This window comes from Protopterus annectens, chromosome 1.part1 (assembly GCF_019279795.1).
Source record: "Protopterus annectens isolate FY-2018-M chromosome 1.part1, PAN1.0, whole genome shotgun sequence".
Taxonomy (NCBI): domain Eukaryota; kingdom Metazoa; phylum Chordata; order Ceratodontiformes; family Protopteridae; genus Protopterus; species Protopterus annectens.
In genome coordinates this window covers 1,670,445,299-1,670,467,443 of record NC_056726.1, presented here as the reverse complement: position 1 = coordinate 1,670,467,443, position 22,145 = coordinate 1,670,445,299, and positions in this window count along the sequence as shown.

The window sequence follows — 22,145 nt, the reverse complement described above, 5'->3', positions numbered from 1 at the left end:
CAAACAGACACACACATAGTTGGCTTCTCTTGGAATAGAACCCCTACCTAACTAGTTTATCACACTACAGCAAGATGCAGTTACAGCATCCTCTACAGAGAACACTGAGTTACAGCACTCCCAGAGGTGTATATCTAGGTGGGTGACAACAGCAGGAATGCCAAAGGTGGTTATGTGAATTTTAAAGAGTGTGCATACTCTAAAAAGCATTGTTACTTTCTCAGGCAGACAGACACACATGCACAGTTGGCCTCTCTTGGAATAGAACCTCTACCTAATTAGTTTATCATACTACAGCAATACACAATTAAAGCACACACTATGGAGAATACTGGGTTATAGCAGTCCCAGATGTGTATTTGTAGGTAAGTGACATCAGCAGGATTGCCAAAGAAGGGCATTTCAAGTGTACTGCGAGTTGTACATGTATGTTACCTGCGTGTACCAGTTGTGTACTGTCACAAAAACACACTTATACCTGCTTACAACTGTCTTATGCAGTCCTAATTGACAGTATGAACAAGGCTTACAGGTCTTGAACCCTGGACAATGCCCACTGAGGTCACTGGACATACCACTAAGCCATCTGGGTTGTATGCCTGCGGCATTGAGTCTATAATGCACATCTTCCTACAGGTATTCCACAGTACTGAAAACAAATGGGTCAGTCACTTTGTGTACATATGTACAGTACCCTTGAATTTACTGTACTCTGTGAAACAACAAAGACAAGTCTACATCTGTACAACTGTCATAACTACATATATATATATATATATATATATATATATATATATATATATATATATATATATATGCACCTATGGGATGCGTACACACACACACATATATATGCATATACACAGACACAGCTATATATATATATATATATATATATATATATATATATATATATATATATATATACACACACACACACCCACACACATGTCTGAACACCCTTTGTGACACAGAAAGGTTCCAAAGGAACTGACGTGTACACAAAACAGAGGCATCTCTTGTGTTATAACATTTAAATCTTAAGCAGTTCAACAGAGTACGGATGGTTGTTGTGTATGTGGAGTTTGGGGTGGGGAATGACAGCTAATGTAATCTACCCTGGAAATTGTGGAGTTAGGGTGTGGGAATCATGGGGATGGACTTACACCACAGTGACCACTTCTGGGTCACTGCTTGACAGTGGCACAGGAAAATAACATACCCAACTGTAGTCGTGCTTGACTGTGTATTCTTTACTATTCCTAATTATGTAATACTTTGTAGACACCGGTCACCACAGATGGCTACCATGGTGTGCTAAAAGACATTACACATGTGTATGCCTGGCTACAGGGTAGTCACACACACAAACATGCACACACTTGCCAGTATTTTGCATACATGTCTTGCCTATGTAAAGGTAACTAGTACAGTGGTATGCAGTTGGGGTATGTGCCACAGAACACATACAATTACAATTACACTTACTCTCATTCCACTTCTGAGCTGGGTGACATCACCGGACAGATTACTTGCAGTGGGGAGGGGGAAGAGAGAGGTTTACCAGTTGACAAGGATAAAGGCCAGTGCAAAAGGAGGTATCTCTTTGGAATGCAGCAAAGCCCACTGTTATGACAGGATGCAGACACAAATGCACACACACAGGCATTTGCTGTCACACACACAAACACAGTTACCAGTGGTGGGATCAGAACTCCTACCTATCTACAGGTCACTATTACAGTACTACGCAGTTACAAGATGTGCCACAGAGATTACACATTCCAAGGCAGTCAGACTGCCCTTCTAAGATTGAGGACAACTACAGGGAGACTGACAGTCACAAAGTACATATCTGTAAACTGGTGTGTTTAAAGTAGGTGTCCATTACAACCTGTATGCTTAAACAAGACACATCATCTGCAGGTAGGCCTGAGAGCTATAGTTGTACTACAACAGGAACCTGAACTGGAGTATGGCCATGTGTGGAATGGACAACTGCTATCACTATACAGGGTTACAGTGGCATGCTCATACACTTAGTAGTACAGGGCCATTTGGGATGCACTATGACCACAACTACACAAGGTTATACTGGGCATGCTTATGCACTTAGTAACAAAGGGCTTGTTGGATGCACTGACTCAAATTACACAAGGTGGCAGTGGATACACTCATACACTTAGTAGCACAGGGCTGTTTGGGATGCACTCCAATTCTAACCACAGAAGGCCACATTGTGCATGCTCATACACTTACATATACAGAACACATCGTAATGGACTCCTATTGTAAATGCACAGGTTTACAGCTATGTACATCTTACCTGTCAGTATATATGCACATCATACTGGTTTACTACCTGATACCTGTATGTGGCCCGCAAATGATATATCTATGTCTGTGCTGTGTGATACACATGCATACATGTACATGAAGTACTGACATATATATGTTAAGTATACACAATGATGCATGTGTGGACATGGCAGACAATAGGTTACCTGGGACACACAGGTGGATGCTACCTACAGCATGTGTCACACACCTTGCTGCTCTGAAAGGCATACATTGATAGCAGGTTGTGGACAGTGGAATTATACGTGGAACAGTGGCATGTGCAAGCATAATGTGTGAGCCACATTATGTAATGGTACTGAGGTGCAGGTGTCAAGATAACCTCTCTCGGCTGTGTAGGTAGTTGTCATTATTAGCAAGACTGCTACCCTAAGTATATCTCACATTGGTCATATACACAGTTTCTGCTGCTGTCCATCACCGTACATAAGGCATTTGCTACCAAGCACATTACTGCCACTCACAATGATGTCATGGTACGAGTGGCAACTGCTATACCAAAACAATGATCCAATATCCTGCTGTTATTATGAGGTTGTCCAGTGTCTGTCATTCTGGGCTGTCATGACTGAATGACAAGCCTTCAACACAGAGCACATGTATCCATGTTTCACATGTGTGGATAATACCTAGGTCGTATTTACCCATATAGCTGCATTCCAAGGCAAATTTCCTACTCCCAGAAGTAACACCCTGAAACTACAAGACAATTGTATTAGATGCTTATGCTAACCAGTGCTAGATGTGTGGCTTTAGTAATCCATTTGCTCAATGTAGAACCTACAATGGGGAATACAGACATATGTGCAGTGATGAACATCTGGCAGAAGGGTCTGTAGTGCACAATTGCACTACCACCAAATAATTCAGATCCAGACATGTGGGCCATAACACTGGTATGGACCATTCCAGGTGGTGGTGTAAAAAAAGACTTCTCACATGTAAAGACCACTGCTCTGACATAACTCATCACAGATGAGTCAGATACAGGTGACAGTGGCAAATGCTGCATTCTAGGTTGCATCCTCATATACATCCACCACCTTGTTCCCAGACTACTAACGCACATCCATATGTGGTATGACATAGTATGGTAGACCACCAGATAACCCTCGATTGGTGGACTGTACCTAGGCCTACATCAACTGTGCAAAGTATCCATGTACAGACACAGCTGCATAATGTGTTATGCAATGCAATAATACCACTGTTTGTAAGCAGCTCAGTTGTGCACATAGCAGGGTCCCTCAGATGTTGTCAGCATTAACACGGTCGACTGTTGTTGTACACCAGTAAACAACACCCTCATGGTTGGATATGACCTAACTGTACCTTCCCTGGATATTTACATCCCACACTCATACAACATAACTGACATTACCATAGCTTTTGTTATCCTTTCTACATACAGGTGGCTACAGTCATTACACACATGCACATGGCAGATAGCATGCTAACAATACATAAGTTTTTATATCTATGTTAACAGAGGTAATATTCCCTCTCTACTGGTCACTCATGACACCTATCATATTATACAACACTCCATGTGGCATGTATGTCATTAGACATGTCCACCTAATGCAATGCCTACAAACATACCCAAATAACAGGATCATAGGACCTACACAAGGCCTGTATTGACAAACTCAGGGAAATCCAGCTTTTCTCTGTATGTTCCTGTGTAGTCACAGGTGATATGTTCATGACATGTACAGCCATGTGTGGTCACAGCTCCTACATATACCCCATGCCAACAATTGCAAGCCATGCATGCTGTGTGCTGTCTGGACATTAGCCTTAGTACCACAATAGCCAGTACATGCTGGGGTGAGATGTTTACAAGCCACAGACCTCACACATGCTTGAATGAGTGTACTGCCTAGCTCTAACACAGCACATTGCTGGCACTCTTCCAGTAAATATGAGGTGTGTGTGGCAAATATGATGTGCTCACTGTTGACCATTACAATGCCCTGGCTTCACCATGGCACTGTCAAGTAACAGTTTGTAGGAGCATGACATGGAATAATGCTGTGTGTGTCTTGCTGATATGTGCTGTTGTAATATATGCACACTTGGCTATTCGGAGAAGGTGGTGGTGTCCTACCAGTACATGAATATAATATCCATTATGGTGTAATGCTTGGCTATGTTTCACACATGGCATGGGGAAGGTGTGGAATGTATCCTCTTGACCTGCTAGTGCACTTACTGATGTAGACCGCATATGTGTACATGTATTGATGTTTGTGTAGATTCCATGTGTGTGCAGTGTCTGATGTCTGAAGGTGACTGTTGTCTTAGTACATCATGGTGTTGCAATACAGCCTCAACATTGACAACTGTATATGTTGATTTGCTCTAAGTACAGTAAGCCGTACATGAGGTATGGACAGATGTTTGGGCATGACTATTAAGTGGTGGGGCTTCTTTGCAGATGAATGATTACTGACGACAGCTCTCTGTTGTGTTACAACCATTCCTACAATAACCTGTGTAATTGCTATGGTCAGGTTTTGTTAATTGAAGTGGAAGACAGACAATGTAGAATGCTGTAAGGGTGACACTGAAGGCAAACCTCATGACACCTGTAACAGTAATACCTTCCCTGCATATATATTGTGCATATATCAGCACAGTTGACAAAGGAAAGAGTCAGTAAGCTTTGTACTGAATGCAATACTGCTGTGCGTCTGTAATACCTATCATGAGATAGGCAGGTGATTGATTCACAGTACTGGCATGTGTGGGTGTGTGAGTGTCCATATATGTCACGTATTGTCAGGAATACATCCCACATGTTTTCACTCTCCTGAGCAATGTTGTTGACACCAGTACATCGGGAAGTGTAGAAAGGCATAGGCAGGTGGTTGAACCTCACACATGTAAAGTGTCTGTGTGTGTGTGACATAGGTGTATATCTTTGTGAATGCCACATTGTGTGTGTGTGTGTGTGTGTGTGTGTGTGTGTGTGTGTGTGTGTGTGTGTGTGTGTGTGTGTGTGTGTGTGGCTGTTCGTGTGTATGGTTGTCCGGTCCCTGGAGTGAGGCTGTATTTTACCATTGTGAAATGTTAATGCCCCCTCCCCACATCCACTCAATGCAATCTAGCATCCCTGTTGATATCATCAATTGTAGACGGGCATTCTAACTGCCTGTTAACATGTACACCCTGGAGTGTGACCTGTTGTTACATAGCCTACTGATGGACCCCACCCCCCTCCCAACATGCAGTCACTACACTGTAGTATCCATGTCGATGTCCTCAATCTTAGGCCATTCCCACTACCTGTATATGTGTAATTTCTGTGGCGGGTCTTGTAATTGCGTAGTACTATAATGATGATATGCACATAAGCAGGGGTTCTCATCCAAACACTGGCAACTGTGTGTGTGTGTGTCAGATTGTGTGTATCTGTATCTGTGAATCCCTGAGTGTGTGGGTATGTCTGTGTTTGCATGCTGTCATGGCAGTGGGCATTACTGCTTCCCAATGAGAAGCCTCTATTTCCACTGGTCTTTACCCTTGTCATCCGACATACCACTCTTTTACCTCCTCCCTGCTCCAGGTAACTATACCTGTGATGTCACCCTCTATGGATGTTACGGCTCTGAGCACATTAGCTTACTACACAGCTATCATGCTCTTGGATCATTAGAACAGTAAACATAATTTAAACATGGGAGAATATAGCTGTGATGTGGAAGCTACAAAGTGCATGCAGGTATTGTCATATTGACCTGTGGGTTTTCAACATGTACATATAGGACACTAACCGCAAACACTGACATCCCATGGCACATGCAACTACACCTGAAAGAGGAAGGCAGAACATCAAGATCAACATGCTGTTAGTGTTGTTACACATGATACATACTGTCAAATGTACAAAATGCATTCTAAAACTGCAATACATGGTATGTCTGCTGTCTGTCAACACTACTCAACAATATTAATCTACAATTGTCAACCTAGTATGTTCAACCTGTGCATCAGACCATATGAGCCTGTCCCTGCACCGATGGTGTGGATGACAGGGATGCGGCACAGGCATCATCATATGCACAGGGTGATAATGTTTGCCCGAGGCCTAGGCTGCACCATTGGATGACATAATTTGTGTGTGTTAGGGTCTGTGATATCATTGGGCATGTGTGTGGATGTTATGCGTGTGTGTGTGGTGAGGTGCCCTACATTTGTTTCCGGTGTGTGTGTATGCAATGCACACAGGTCTGGCATTTGGCTGGCCTATACAGGGGTATTATTGACAGCTGCAGACTGTACAAGGCAGGTTTCGCAGTTCACAGTGTCCGGCCATGGCCATGTGACCTGTGTCTGCCAGGGATTGCATGGGCACACCCAGGCAGAGGTCCAGATTGGGTAGTGTCTGATGACATATGCCATGGGAATCGTGTCCCTGTAGGGACCATCTGGGATCACGTGCACATGGCCTGCTGTGTCCTGCTGGGGCTGAACAGCACCAGCTGCACTGCTTCTGCTACCGCCACTATGGGAGCGGGTATGTGCAGTAGCATGTTCATGTAGACTTTCGACAAGTGATGTAGCTGAACTACATCCACGTGCCTGATGCCTCATACCCACCAGATGTTCCAGCACAGACATTCCACACTCAAGGATTGACATGCCACTGTCAAGGACTCCCACCGTGTCCAATCGTCTATCCAAAACATCTGAAACGAGGATGGTGAGCATTTGCAAGTGCCTGGATGTTGTCAGTTAATGAAAGGACAGCAGCCCTCTGAAGTCTCAGACCTTCTCTGTTTTGCCATTCAGCACATGCCTGTGACTCCATTAAAGCCTGAAACATGTGTCTGGTGACTCCACGTGATGGGCTTTGTCTCACAGGGGCATGTTGGCCAGTGGTCCTCCTACGAGCAGCACTGGGCACATGCCTGTGTGGACATCACCAGTCAGGTGACTGGGATCATGGTGTGCAGGCACACCTTTCATAGTCTTTACACTTCCCTGTTCGATGCTACCATCTGCCAACTGTCCTTCCTCTATGACCAGTGTTAATGGGGTATGTGTAGGCAGGGGAACTGTGTGTGAGGATGAGGGGAAGACAGGTGGAATGGCAATCAATGGCACATATTCAGCCCCTGACAACCCTGTCTGTGCCTCAATCATACTGTCATCATCACTGCTAGAGTCTGTGGGGACACTAACATCAGGTGAATCGCAGGAGGACAATGCACCTACATCAACAACTGTGAGGGGAAGACAAGAACTGTACATTGCAAGTTATACCAGACACAGACAGACAGACACACACACAGAGACAGACACACACACAGACACACACACACACAGACACAGACAGACAGAGACACACACACAGACAGACAGACAGACAGACAGACACACACAGACAAACAGACAGACGCACACAGATAGACACATACACACACACACACACACACAGACAGACAGACACAAACACACAGACAGACAGACACAGACAGACACACACACACACACAGACACACACAAAGACACACACAGACACATACATGCACACACACATACATAGACACACAGACAGACACACACACACATATACACAGACACACAGAAACAGACACACAGACACAGACACTGACACACATGCTACATGCAGGTGATATGGCAGATGGCATTCAGCTTAGACAATTATAGTTTAAGCTTAGACAATTATAGTGGTAGTTATCATACATTTCTGAGTTGCACACAACAGCATGCATGTGTTATAGTAGACAGCATGCACCTTACACAATTATAGTGGTGGTTAGCATACATACTTGTATTGCACTATTTGTGTTAGTAGCCTATGCCCCATACCTCCAACACAATGCATGCACTTTGCACTGTTGCACCGCACTGCCATGGTGTCTGCAACATACACCACATGTTAGCAGACCATCGCTGACCTTTATACATCAGCCACTGATGCTTTGTGTTGGCCACCACCCCTATGTGTGAGGACATGAGCAGTAGGGTATGTCGACTGCATACTATCTTTGCCTGAGCTTGTATATCTCTCCCAAAGCAGTGCATGTTCAACATTATTCCGCATACCCCTGAGCTGAGTCTAGACATTGTGCATGTGGCTGTACACACATTTGACATGGCTGTCCCTACTTTGCAATGGTGCCACAGACCAGCACTGGTTTACAGTACACCGGTCTGCTGTGTGACGTATGACCTTGCCAATCACATGTAGTATGACATGTCTTCTGCTGATGTGTTGAATAACATGCATACATGTGTAACACAGTGGTGTGCTTTCCAATCTACAGTATGGTAATGGTGTCCCAATGCAGGGACGTGTTATACAACATTGGCCTTCAGCTGATGCAAGATTGTCTGTCTACCCTACAAATATGTAGGGACATACTGCACATTGAGCTGATGTGCATAGCCATTGCAGGGCATCATGTGGCTTCAAAATTGATAAACAGTGTGAGCTATTGACACAGTTCATAGCCATGACTATGTTCACATATAATACATATCTAATGTGGAATGTGACCCACATCACTGAAGTGTAAACACAGTAAACCCTAATGTGGAATGTGTGACAAAGGTCACAGAAAGGTATACGGATGACACCCCTGCACATCTGCAACCATATTACTGATGCCTGGCAACTATGCCCTCACATGGCTAACTTAGCAGTACTCTATGTCCAACATGCCATCTGTGTACCTCACACACATGAGGAGCAAGCATGACAGTGATGTCTGATACCAGCAAGGTGAATGTACTGTATCTGTGGCCTGGTGTGGTTCTATGTGTATGTTGTGCAACACATGTATGTATTTGGCTACTGTATAGGTGAATGCTTTCATGTCGTGACACACTCAAGATGTTCGAGACATGTTATATGGTGATTTCATGTTATGCCTACACAAGCTGTGCACAGGCCTGTATGATGTTTAGTGTTTCACATCTGCAATATCACCATTGCACAAAGGCCATAGTTGAATTGTGTCGAGTCAACGTATAACAGGGTGTACACACATGTACATCACTTCTACTGTGTGCGTTGCTTCATGTCTCTGTCCATCCTCCATGGCCATGTGTACACATGTTCTGTCCAATGGTTGTGATGGTCATCTTATTTCACATGTCAGTGTTATCCCATATGACATACTCCCATAGATGTCATATGCTCCACTGAGGACAGGGTTATGCAGACAAAGGTTGGTATGTATGGGATGTGAGACATGTTTTGCAGGATAGTTGAGCAGTGTTGCAGTCAGTCCACTATATGTCATGGATATGTCAGATAGCACATGACATTGTGTGACATTCATAGCAAGGGTAGAATCTACAAGGGTGCATCCTGTGGGCCGGTCATACTCCAGCTCCAGCACATTTAGAGTGTGTGCACACATATGCTCTCTGTACAGTACTGTTTGTATTCCCAATATGTGTAATGCAGACATGTAGTACCTGTCCCCACAGTGAAACACACCTCCACCATTGTATTCACTGTTGTCCACACATCTGGCAAGGACAGTTTGGAAGGTTTAGTGTAGGTGTTTCATATAGTCTTCAATGGTTTCACATGCATAAACAATGTGATGTATTGCAGGTCTGACCAGTGTCCATTAACAGGACCACCATAAATTATGTGTACGTGTGTTATGGCAGATAACATGCAATTAATATGTTCCATGCATTACCAAGCCTAGTAAATAATAGCAATCTCACCTGATACAGGTTGCCATCACTGCAAAATGCCAGAGGTACCTAAACAGGAGTGTCATAGCAGTAAGATCATTATCCACACCTGTGTGATAGCTACAGGGTGCAATGTCTATGTTAGCACATAAGCCAGTACAATACACTATACTATGGAGTATGCACATCTGTGCATACATAGAGTAGCAGACTATAGTTTGTGGCATGTGTGAATACATGCCTTGCGTATGATGTTACATTACATATTGTACAGTAACACATGTAGCTATGTGAAATATAGTTGTGTTATATGTACAGTAGTGACTTACCAGGCAACTCCAGGCTCGGTGGTTGAGAGACACCTACCTCCACAATACCAGCTAAAGCTTGTGGATGGAGGTCTGCAGGTGTCCCCAGGTTGGCCAATAGCTCCTCGGTACATGTGAGTGGGGGCTGGGTAAGTGGCCCCCCACCTGTTGCACCTTTTTCCCAGGCAATTGCATTAGCATGCTGTTTCGCCCATCTTATGAGGTTAGTGCAGTGTCAGCGCACCTGCTGATAGGTGCAATTGGACCACCAACATCATTTACCCTCCTGCAGAGTTCCTCCTGCAGGACATCCCACTGCTGTGCATCCTGTGGCACATGGCTGAAGAGTGTTGTATGGTTGTCGAGGAGGTATGGGATGAAGACCTCATCCTCCAAATGGCTGTACACCGGCAGTCTGCTATGTGGCATACCTGGAAGACATAATGATGGAGACAGGTCACAGTAACTCACAGAGAAATACAGAAGTATAGGTGAACATACATGTGTATCACATTTATTAAGATTACAAATACGTCTTTGCAAATCAACATGACACTATCACCACTGACATGTATAAGTCACACACATTTGACACTTACTGGTGATGTAATGTTATCACCATATATGTGCGTGTCGTGTGATGACATTGCTCATACACCATGTGGATGTTGTTTTGACGTGGGCATGTCTGTTTGCCTGAACTGGTGTCTTTACCTATTAGCACATGCCTGGATGTGTTCACATTAATTCAGTCAACCTAAATGCTGTGTATATGTCACATATATAGTCATACATAGCCATTAGAGACATGATCTGTGACCCTGCAGACTTGCACGCATGTATGTGTTTTGCCATATACATCTACATGGCACTGTAAAGCTGTGTAGCATCCTGCCATGTATTGCTTGTGTTGCACATGTGAAACACATGGGACAATAGCTAGCCTGATGGTATTTGCAGGGTTGAATATCAACTACAGCATGTATGGTCATAATGCTCTAGTAGGCTATATGCCCTGGACCATTTATAAGCCTAGGCAGACAGGTTACCTAGCTGTAGGCAACAGACAGGTACATTTCAGTGGCCAGTTCAAGCAGTGCCACAGAAGTGATCCACAGAGTTACTGATATATTTGGCATGTGGTCATCACACCATGTCACAGAGAGGGGCGATGTGCAGCTTTGTTGGACAGGGATGTATAGTATGGCAAGAGTATGTTAAATGCATGGGACAGAGATCTGTAAGGCATGTTGTGATCCTTGTACAAGAATGGTGGATGTCCATGAAGTATGTGTTTATTTGGGATCAGGATGTGTTAAGTGTAGCATGTCCAACACCTCTGGGGTTGACATGACTTTATTGAGAGTAGGCTGCATGCTACATAGTGCAGCTAGGGATTGGGAAGGGCAGTGTAGGCCATCTACACATGGGCAATAACCCTTAAAGGAAATGTGTGATATATTATGGGTCACATGGGTGTTGAGTATGGCTGAGAAATTATCTCTATATTCCTGGATGGCACCCTGTCATGATTAGGGGTGCCACATATGACTACCTGTCTGGTGTGTTGAAGTAACTATCAAAGGAAAGAGTACTGTCCAGCTGCATCCCATACACACAGTTGCCATTATGTTGACCACTGCCTAGGTGGTAGTTCATGGGTACAGGGTTTGTAACATAGGGGATGACAATGCAATACTTAGCTGTTAGATTGTGGCCATACGTCACACATCACACCTCTGACACACTAAGGCCCTTCTGTATGTTGAACGCAGCACACATTGAGTCGACTATTTCTCCTAGTTCATAGTCATTTGCAAACATCAATAGGCTGATGTCTTCTGTGTTAGTCTGTGTGGTATAGATAACAAAGAGGGAGAGTACCAGGAATGAGCCCTGTATTACTGTGGCTGGCACTGGTTTGATGTGCGTGTATTAGTCAGACACCTTCTGTAGTGTTGGTTCTGCCAGCAGTCCAGTTGCCAACCACTCCTGTGACATAGGAATATACACCTAATTTACTGAGTGCAGCTGGAACACAGTATGGGTGATGGTGTACTATGACCTGGCAAGGTCATGATATGCAGTGTAAATCATCCCTACTGTCATCTACATCTACACCGAGTACATCAAAAAAATTGATCACGGTTCATGGCCTTACAGACCAGACTCAGCAGTGTAGTTGTGCACTATTTCCCATTATCAATGGTGTCTTCCCCTTTGTGGGGTGTGATAACTGTTGCTGTGCACCATTCGGTGTGTAAACAGCCTGACATGGAGCTATGATTGATCATGATGTGTATATGGATAGCTGAATGTTCTTACATTTGTGTAGGATACACGCTGGGATGTTGACAGGTCCCACAAAAGCTGTATGTATGGCTTTAGAGAGTGCAGCCTGTTCCTGCATAGTCGTTATTACAGGGGCATTGTAGTGCACATGGATATATTAATAAGTGTACTAGTTGGGGTGGGGGGGTGGGAGTGGGTTTAGGTCTCCAAGACCCTATCTGGATGAGCAGGTGCTATTTCTGTAGGTGCAGTACTTCCCATGCCATAGTGCTGTGCAGGATGGCAGGTCTTGTCATTGCCATTATGATTAATGACACAGCTATAGAATGCTCTGTGCTTGGCCTCATAATATGTGGCTGATTAGTTTCACAGTAGCTTTGTGTGGTTTTATATGGTGTATCTGCATCTTACTGAGGCTGACCAGGGATCACTTACACTCATGTGTGTTCACTCTTGTAACTGTTACTTTCTGTGGTACAGTTTAAAACATGGTACCACCGGTTTGCCTTCTTGTTAGTGTAGGGATGAATCCTGGTTCTGTTTCAATGGCACAATCACTGCACATATGTGACTGCTTAAGGTTCATTTGTGTAGGAGTCAGCATTTGCACATACATTGTCCATCTGCATGGGTGTCATGACAGTCACCACTCTGCTCTTAGGAAACATAACATTGGCATTGGAGACTAACTATGTGTAGCATACTGTTAGCCCTGTTTGTGTGACTACTGTGATACAGGTCAGTAGGGTCGATGGAATCCAACATGCATTGAGTGCAGGTGTTGGTACATGAGGAGTCTTCACAGTTCATAATGGAATAGTTGAGAGCAGCCATTATTATGATTATGTCTCAGACCTAATCTTCCCCATTACAGCACATTATGACAGTTGGGAAATCTGCAGCCTGGTGGGTGATCTGTCTCAAGGTGAAATTTGAATTCCACTTTGGCACAAAGGTAGTTGCTCAGCATAATGTATCTTAAGCTATGCAAGTGCAACTAGTGTGGGGGTGTACATCTCCTTCAGGAATATGGACACACCTGTGGAACGTGTGTTCCATTAAAGGATAATGGGCAAGAACTGAGGTATGTGTTATAACATGGTCATGCAGGTGTGCTCTCCGGCGCATTGAAACATGTCTCAGCCACTGCACAGATATGTTCTCCATGTTAGGGATTGACATGTGTGTCTGTATAGTGTTTCTGACATGTATCATTGTGTAGTGAGACCCACAGTTTATTGCTTGGCTGTCCCTGTAACAGCAGTGGACCTTCACTTGAACTGTGCATGAAGGCACTATAGGGGAAGCATGAGCCCTAGGCAGTATCCAGATTCATAGGGGTGACAGGTGCAGGCCCTGTCTGGCAATGTATCATGGTCTGTCAACCATGTTATCCCAGGCAGACAGATACTGAATACCCTTTGACTTGCACCACTACACTAGACAATTGTGGAATCCAGTCCCTTTGTCCCTGTACTGCAGTATCATTCTGGCCAATGGCAGAATGCTACCCAGGCCTTGGGACATACCTAAAAGGGCTACAAGACCTGAAAGTTCCTACATGCGTTTCCATACAGTTCAAGCTACTGCATCACAGGTCCTGTACAACAACATGGAATATGCCAGAGCCATGTATATAGTCCAAAAGGTAGTTTGAGTGTATGGGTATGTGGCTAATCATATCAGACAGGCAGCTGACAGTATGTATGCCCTCGTATAGGTTGGTGTGTAACATAGTGCTAGAGTTTGCATTCACAAATGAGTACTGTTGGGCATGTTTCCAGCCACATGTTCTGAGGTGTGGCACAATTATGCAAACTATGTGATACAGTTTGTGTATTTAGGTGTCTGTCTCTTCCTGCTTGGGGGGGTGGGGGTGGGGTCACTTGTTTGGCCAGATACTTAGATGCATCTGTGAATGTGTGTGATTTCCAGTAGTGTGTGTGGGTGTCCTTACTGTGTTCTGGTAAGGGTATGTGTTGGTTGTGCTGATGAGCTGCATGTGTTAACCAACACCGCATGACTGTCCAGTCCAGTCATGGCTGTAGACTGGGCTGCCTTCCAGCTTACTCCTGTAGCTGCATCCCAAATAATGTGTGGGGCATGGTGTTAGATGGGTTTGGCAGTTTACATGGCATAGAGATGATATTCCCCCGGGACGGCCACATACACAAAGCTGACATTAGTAAACACAAGTAGCTGACTAGTGGACATGCCTGTATGAGCATTCAGTACTACAAGTACCAAGTACTGTATTTAGTTTATGCATTGCTTATGTCTATCTACTGAAAACGGATATATGTCCAGTAAGACTAGCCCGGTCAACAAATGTAAAATAAAATAAATAAATAAAATAAAATAAATAAAATATACAGTGATGCTCAGATGTAAATATTTGTGTTATGGACATGACAACACTGGCTATTACAGAAACATTGTAGCTACCTTTAGCTGCAATCCTCCTCTGTGGAGTACATCACATCCTGTTAGTTGATTACAGATGATGCAAGTGTCTACAGGTCTGTTTTCTTCTCTGAGTATATACTCACATATCCACCAGGATCATGAGCTCTGTTGGGCACAGACACCCACTCTCCAAACAGAGTCATGTATCAATAGACTCTGATGCCACTACCAACATGATCAGGATATAATCAGATAGTGCGTGCCATCACCTATGATGTGGCTATTATACATGGGCAGCTGTCTCCTACATCTTACACTCCTACTGTAGATGTTACACTGGAGTTAAAGATGATATGTAACCTGCTTCATTACCAGTGCTGTGCACTACCTTACATACAGTATGTATAGCAGCTGTTAGGTTGGCAATGAGAGGTTGGGCTACACAAACCTGGTAGTTCAACCAGTGTGTCTCTACTCTCAATATCCACTCTATGTAGGTGTGCACATAGCCATTTGGCCCAGCCCTGTAACAAGGGTCACTACACATTTGCATAACATGTACACATGCACAGCTTTTATTGCTTGCAAACGATACTAGAGAGGACCAGCCCTGTAACAAGGGTCACTACACATTTGCATAATATGTACACATGCACAGTTGTTATTGCTTGCAAATGATACTACAGAGGTCCAGCCCTGTAACAAGGGTCACTACACATTTGCATAACATGTACACATGCACAGCTGTTATTGCTTGCAAATAATACTAGAGAGGTCCAGCCCTGTAACAAGGGTCACTACACATTTGCATAACATGTACATATGCACAGCTGTTATTGCTTGCAAATGATGCTAGAGAGGACCAGCCCTGTAACAAGGGTCACTACACATTTGCATAACATGTACACATGCACAGCTGTTATTGCTTGCAAACAATACCAGAGAGGTGGATATTACATGCATTATGTGCATGTATAGTTACCTGGCTCTTCCAATTATCTTTGCTATCATGCTGCGAAACTGTCAGATGAATACAAATGATATGTATCCTGTTATTGAGTATTATAATTGCCAATAGACATAACTACTGTTTGCATAACATAACAGAACTGCTATGTAGAATAGAATACAGATCTGCCTAAAATACTGTACATTACACAGTTATTGGCACAATATCCCACAACGCACACCATATTTGCATGGTTGCCCTCCTTTAACATGTTCTTCTTACTTATACACCCATACAATTGTCGACTGTTACAATATATCAACATATACTATCCGCTGTTAAAGCACATGCTTGTTGGACCAATCCTGACACTGACAGTGGCTGGAAGTGAATTGGTGGGTTCCAAGCCCATATCATCCCTTGTGGTGTATGCAGAGTTTGCCATCTGACCTACAGCTGTACACACATGGAATACTACAAGCATTACTACTGCTCAACAATACATCGCTACAAGATAGCTATTTCCACTATATGCATTGATTACACTGTAATTCTTACAGAACAGGTACTACATACACAGACATACTACAGGTTATACATACCTTCTTAGTAATCGGAGGTGTTATTGACAAGTATAATACTCGTTTTTGGTTCGTCTTACAGTGTTTTGTATGTCCTACAGGTAGATACAGATTGTTTGAATGTATGACAAGGCAACCTTTTATAATTACAGATCAGTAACATGTGCTATCCCGATAACCAATTGGTGTTCCTAAGTAGCTAATTACATGCATATCAGCTGCATTGCTACTGCCTTAGCCAATACCATGGCTACAGTGGAGTATAATTGAGTACTCCACCTGGGCGTTGTCTCTTTGTCTTACTTGTTTTGGAAGATAGCGTGGAAGTGTTGTTTGGAATCTATTGCAACAGCTGTATGGAGACAAACAGTAGTATATTGTGCATAATGCCTAGAGGATTTGGTCTAAATGTGAGTACTGCTGTTATATTTCTGAACATTGCTACTTGTGCAGGGTTTGTCTATACCTAATTCTTCTGCATATGTTTCAGTCTGGCCAGGTTGTTTGACCATGCTTATAATGTTATGGGGTTTAGAGTGTGCTTACCAGACACCTTTAGTTTGGTGTTACTGTGTATCATACTGTGCTGATAATCAGTACTTGGTAACACTTCTTGGTGTACGAATCTTTCAACCCTCTGAAACGGGATTAGTTAATACAAACACTGTTACATCAGCAGCTGTTCAATTGTATAATGGCAACTATTTCACATAGAGCCATGTTAATGGGTCTGTGTCCAGGTATGTTAAAGTTTCAGCAGATGTTGTACAGTAGTTGAATAATTAGTTATGCTATGCCAGTATGCATTGATGTAATTATTTTGGTTGTGGGGTAGATGTTGGTGGGTGTACATTACACATGCAGGTATGTAGGAACCCCTTTTATACAACATCTATATGCGTTTGGGTGTTCTTTCCCTATGTGAACACCGATCTCTTAGTGGACTAATACTATGGTAATTGCAGGCTGATTCATTAAGGCACTGTTAAATGCTTCCTGTATAGCATGCATGTACTGTTAGTCCTTGAATCCTGTTGGCAATACATTGGAATGTAATAAAGTTTTGCAAAATGAAATCTGTCTGTGTATTTCTGTCATGGACATTTGCAGTCATTGCAGTTGTGTTGGTAACTGTGTCCATAGAACATATTTGTAATAGTGTATTGGCATATACTCTTCATATGTTATGTTTATATTGTTTGGGGAGGGGGGCTGGAATGTGTGATTGCTATTGTCCATGTTATACTCAGATATGAACACTTTGGATGCTGTCTACAGACATGTATGTATGTGTGTATATACACACACACACACACACACACACACATATATATATATATATATATATATATATATATATATATATATATATATATATATATATACATATATATGTACCTGGTTGATTTCTTTGAAACAGTCACCAAGGCCATTGACGAGGGGAAGGTGGTCTACACAGCCTACCTGGACCTCGCAAAAGCCTTCGATACAATACCCCACTCGGGCATTATAGATAAGCTCACCAGCTTAAATATAAACCCCTATGTCACTAGATGGATTGCAAACTGGCTCAAGGACAGAACCCACATGGTTAGAATTGCTGGAGCCATGTCAGACTCCAAACCAGTTACAAGTGGTGTCCCACAAGGCTGAGTCCTGGGACCTCTCTTGTTCGGTATATATTTCTCGGAGATACAGGCCAACCCGGAAGGACTATGGCTGACCAAGTTCGCAGATGACTGCAAACTGGGTGCCATAATCGACTCTCCAGCTGACACAAGCATCCTCCAAAAGGGCCTCATAGAAACAGACAACTGGTGCCAGAGCCATGGCCTCAAGCTAAATGCCAAAAAGTGTATAGTCATCCCCTTTGGCAAAAACAAAGTGCCCACAAATTACCACATAGGTGGTAATCCATTAAGTACAGAAGAAGTAATTAGGGACCTGGGGACCCAAGTTGATAGCAATCTCTCATTTGACAACCACATGGCCAAAGTGGTTAGAAAAACATTTTATATAGCCCACCTAATCATGAAGGGATTCACATCTAGATCAGGGGACATCATGGTGCCTCTTTACTCATCTCTCATCAGGACCATAATTGAGTACAATGCCCCTTTTAGGATGTGCCTTACCAGACACCTGCAGCAACTGGAAAGACCCCAAAAGTACCTCACCAAGAGGATCAAAGGGCTCAAACAGATGCCATATGCTGCCCGGTTAAAGAAACTCCAGCTCTACTCAGTGGCATACCGCCTGTTCAGAGGCGATCTGTGCCTGACGTATAAAGCCATGTCCAACCCAGAATTAATGGACATGCTGCACCTCAGAAAATCCAAATCCCATCGAGCTACATGCTCGAGAGACTTGAACCTCAGCACTGAAATAAATAGGACATGCTGGAGGGACAGATTCATAACCCAGAGGCTCCCTTCACTCTGGAATAAAATCCCAGTCCAGGTTAGGCAGAGTCCCTCATTGACTCTCTTCAAGAGGAATCTTGATGAGTGGATGGGAGATCGTAGGTTTACCTCGGGTATCACTTCTGTGTCACTGTTAGACAGAGGCACAGTATACTAACCTTGAAAAAGGGCATAGCAAAATAAATTTAAAATGGGTGGCAAAAGCCAAACACATTCTGGCTAGGCTTATAAATGCCCTAGGGCAGATAGCCTAGTATGAACCTATGAACCTATGAACCTATATATATATATATATATTATTGCATACGTTTATCTGTACCTCCATAGATGTGTAGATGTTTTTAACCTATCTATATATCTACATATACATGTATACCTGCATATATCGACATGTCTCTATGTATCTCTCTCTCTCTGTATATATATATATATATATATATATATATATATATATATATATATATATATATATATATATATATATATATATATATATATATATATGAGCATACACCTTTAATTGGGTTGTCCTATTTCAACACATCCCTCCCTTTTGTGTTTTAACCTGTCTGCATACACATCTGAGATAGGTACATCCCAGGTAGCTAGCTTTATGTTACTCTGAGGATGGAGTACATGGTTGCGGGTTCTGCTGCTGGAAGGTGTTATTATTTTACCTCTCAGAGTAGGCACTGGTAGGGAAAGTGCAAATAACACATGTTTACGTGGTTGTAAGCAGGTTTGTCTGTGGTCTGCACGACGTTAAGCAAAGGTTAAACCTGAGAAGCTCTTCTCCATTTACCATGTTTCAGCACCGCTTACCATTGAGTAAACCTGTGAAAACTCACTTACAACTGCTTAAGACTGCTTTAATCCACCTGCATCCAACAGCCCTTGTTCTGGCCCTCAATATAACCTAACAGCCCTTGCAGGTCTTGAACCCGGGACTATGAACACCACAGTCACTGACTTTACCACTAAGGCATCTGAGATATGTACAAATGTTATGGTGTTGAGAATATACATTGTACTACAGACATCCCTCACTACTGAAAACAAATCTGACAGTCAGTTGGTGTACATATGTCTGATATATGTTAATGTTCTTATGTTTGTGAAATTAGGTGTTGCAATGTGACATGACAGGGTGTATTATGAATGAGAAAGGTTCTTCTTTTGTGTCCTTTTTATATTGTCCCCTTACTCCATGTATACCCCTCCAGTTCAAATATTGGACATCCAACCCAGGCCCTCCTTGATGCATGATTGCATTACCCATCATTCCTCCCCCACCCCACATACACAACAACCACCCCTTCTATGGTGAATTATATTAATATTAATTGTTATAATACCAGAGCTGCATGTGTTTTGTGTACACTCCAATTCCTTTGGAGTGCTTCTGTGTCACAATGTTTTCATAGGTTCATAGGTTCCTAGGTAGGTACTAGGCTATCGGTCCTGGGGCCTATACAAGCCCAGCCAAAAAGGTACCCTGGCTTTTATCACTCAAGAAAATTATTTTCTTGTGCAACTGTCGAGCAGAGACACAGAGGTGATCCCTGGGGTGAATTTCCTATTTCCCATCCAATCATCAAGATTTTTCTTGAAGAGTGCTAATGAGGAGCTTTGTTTGATATAGATAGGTAGTTTATTCCAGAGTATGGGAAGTCTCTGGGACAGGAACCTATCCCTCTGGCATGTTCTGTTTATTGTGGTGACAAGGTTTAGGTCCCTAGAGCATGTAGCGCAGAGCGACTGGGATTTCTTTAAGTGGAGCATGTCCAACAGCTCTGGGTTTGACATAGCTTTGTATGTTAGGCAGAGATCACCTCTGAGTAGGCGATATGCGATGGGGTAAAGCTGGAGTTTTACGAGACGGTCTGCGTAGGGCATCTGTTTGAGGCCAGTAATCCTCTTTGTGAGGTATTTCTGTGGCCTTTCCAGTTGTTGTAGATGTCTTGTGAGGTACATACCAAAAGGGGCGTTGCACTCTATAATGGGTCTAATGAGTGATGAGTAGAGGGGAACAATGACCTCTTTTTTTTCTAGATGAAAAACATTTTGTGATGAGGTGTGCCACGTAGAAGGATTATCAAAGGAGAGACTACTGTCCACCTGTGTCCCAAGGTCTCTTATCATACTTCTGGTGTTAAGTATACTACCGCCTATGTTGTAGTTCACGGGTACAGAGCTTTTACCAAAAGGGATGACAATGCACTTTTTGGCATTGTGCTTGAGGCCATGGCTTTGACACCAGGCATATGTCTTGGTGAGGTCCTTTTGTAGGATGTCTACATCTTTAGGAGTTTCAGTTATGGCTCCTAATTTGCAGTCATCTGTGAACTTCATTAGCCATAGACCTTCTGTGTTAGCCTGTATGTCAGAGAAGTAGATACCAAACAGGAGAGGACCCAGGACTGAACCCTGTGATACTCCAATTGTCACTGGTCTGAAATCGGATTTCGAGTCTGCTACTTTCCCACTGTGGGTTCTGTCAGTAAGCCAGTTAGAAACCCATTTTGTGACATAGGGATTTATACCTAGTTTAGTGAGTTTATCTATAATTCCAGAATGGGGGATGGTGTCGAAAGCCTTGGCAAGATCTAGATAGGCAGCGTGAACCACCTTACCCTTGTCTACTGCTTTGGTGACTGCTTCATTGAAGTCTATCAGGTTTAGGAGACATGACCTGCCTTTTACAAACCCGAACTGGGTGGGGTCCAGAGTTTGTAGATTACCAATGTCTTTGTTTATAAGTTCCATGATGATACGTTCCATGGCCTTGCAGACCAGGCTCTTCAGGCTAATGGGATGGTAGTTCCCAGGATCCGTGGTGGCTCCCCTCTTATGGAGTGGGATAACCATTGCTGTGTGCCATTCAGCAGGCACAAAACCTGAGGTGAGGCTATGATTGAACATGATACTTAGGTGGGGTGCCAGTTCATTCTGTAGTTCATGTAGAACACATCCTGGGATATTGTCTGGTCCCATGGATGCTGTGTTCTTGGCTTTGGAGAGTGTGGTTTTTACCTGTGCAGCCGTGATTACAGGAACTTTGCATTCTTCCAGTATAGAGATGGGCTCTTTAGGGGGTAAGATGGGGGTAAAGTTAGCACTGAACCTATCTGCCAGGATG